The following is a 2,136-nucleotide window of genomic DNA, read 5'->3' as shown; positions in this document are numbered from 1 at the left end:
CCAACAGATGACACGTTACATGACTGTATATCATTCGCAATAGTTCACAGCCTTTCGAGCTGCGTATGAAGTCTGACCAAATTAAATTCTGCAACGTGCTCCCAAAGCACCTCTTGCAAGTGTTTTACAAATGGAGAATTTGCTTAGACAGACATGACAAATATACCTTCAATATGGGATATTCGCTTTAGAACCTTTGATCTATCTCGTGTACAAAGAAATCAAGCAGTTAAAATAGTTGGTAAGTTAGTTACATGTTCCATAGACTCTGAACTATTCTTTTGTCGAAATGGTGTGGATGCAGTCAGTTTTCAATATATGTACACGTAATTAGTGTTAACGTTACTGAAGATAAGGCAACGGCCTTGCCGCAGTGGATACACCGGTTCCCGTGAGATCACCGAAGTTAAACGCTGTCGGGCGTGGCCGGCACTTGGATGGGTGACCATCCAGCCGCCATGCGCTGTTGCCATTTTTCGGGGTGCACTCAGCCTCGTGATGCCAACTGAGGAGCTACTCGACCGAATAGTAGCGGCTCCGGTCAAAGAAAACCATCATAACGACCGGGAGAGCAGTGTGCTGACTACACGCCCCTCCTATCCACATCCTCAACTGAGGATGATACGGCGGTCGGATGGTCCCGATGGGCGACTTGTGGCCTGAAGACGGAGTGCTTTTTTTTTTTACTGAAGATAAATGTTTTTAGTCCCTCTCATGCAGCTACCCTTTAAACTAGTTGTTTTAGAGGCTACCAATTTGTAAACGAAAATTAGTTAATGGAACAGGTGTTGTCCAAGAGAAATGATTTTACGGTAGATTTAAAACTTGCTTTCCAACCTGATATGTTGACACTATGGTATAGCTACACTCATACTCACAAATGAGGCATAATTGCAGAATGTGGTGTCCCGCAACGTGGTACTACACAAAACTGGCGCTACTAGCATAGGCACATTGGGAACACACACGACACAGATCTGTAAGTCCACGGTATTGGTGATAAGTTGAGAAAACCATCCTGAAACACAAGTGCTACAAAACGCCACTGTTTCCTGCGCATGTACCCCGACATCAATATGGAATATGATCACCATGCACACGTACAAAGGCCTCTCAACGGGGTGGCATACTCTGGATCAGGTAGTCGAGCAGCTGCTGGGGTATAGCCTCCCACTCTTGCACCAGTGCCTGTCGGAGCTCCTGGACTGTCGTAGGAGTCTGAACACATGCAGGGATACGTCGACCGAGATCATCACAGACGTGCTTGATGGGGTTTATGTCTGGAGAACAGGCAGGCCCCTCCATTCGCCTGATGTCTTCTGTTTCAAGGTACACCTCCACGATGGCAGCTCGGTGTGGCCGTGGGTTATCATCCATCAGGAGGAAGGTGTGACCCACTGCACCCCTGAAAAGGAGGACATACTGGTGCAAAATGACGTCCCGATAAACCTGGCCTGTTACAGTTTCTCTGTCAAAGACATGCAGTGGTGTACGTGCACCAATCATAATCCCACCCCACAACATCAAACCACGACCTCCATACAGGTCCCTTTCAAGAACATTAAGGGGTTGGTATTTGGTTCCTGGTTCACGCCAGATGAAAAACCCTGCGAGAATCACTGTTCACACTATACTTGGACTCGTCCGTGAACATAACATGGACCACTGTTCCAATGACCATGTAATGTGTTCTTGACACCAGGCTGTACAGGCTCTACTGTGACCAGGGGTGAGTGGAATGCACCTTGCAGGTCTCTGGGTGAATAAACCATGTCTGTTCAGTCGTCAGTAGACTGAGTGTCTGGAGACAACTGTTCCAGTGGCTGCGGTAAGGTCCCGAGCAAGGCTACCTGCAGTACTCCGTGGCCGCCTGCGGTCACTGATGGTGAGATATCGGTCTTATTGTGGTGTTGTACACTGGACGTCCCGTACTGTAGCGCCTGGACACGTTTCCTGTCTGCTGGAATCTTTACCATAATCTTGAGATCACGCTTTGTGGCACAGAGAGGGCCCGTGCTACGACCTGCTGTGTTTGACCAGCCTCCAGTCGCCCAAGTATTCTACCACTCAATATGTGTTCCTTGAGCCATTTTCAACACACAGTCACCACTAGCATGTCTGGAAACGTCTGCACAC

General features: G+C 48.2%; 1 pseudogene; it reads left to right on the top strand.

The window, feature by feature from the left end:
* Nucleotides 1-355: 355 nt before the first annotated feature.
* Nucleotides 356-472, top strand: LOC126425717 (5S ribosomal RNA; annotated as a pseudogene).
* Nucleotides 473-2,136: the final 1,664 nt, after the last annotated feature.

This window comes from Schistocerca serialis, chromosome 1 (assembly GCF_023864345.2).
Source record: "Schistocerca serialis cubense isolate TAMUIC-IGC-003099 chromosome 1, iqSchSeri2.2, whole genome shotgun sequence".
Classification (NCBI taxonomy): Eukaryota; Metazoa; Arthropoda; class Insecta; order Orthoptera; family Acrididae; genus Schistocerca; species Schistocerca serialis.
This window is presented reverse-complemented; position numbering and strand designations above follow the sequence as displayed.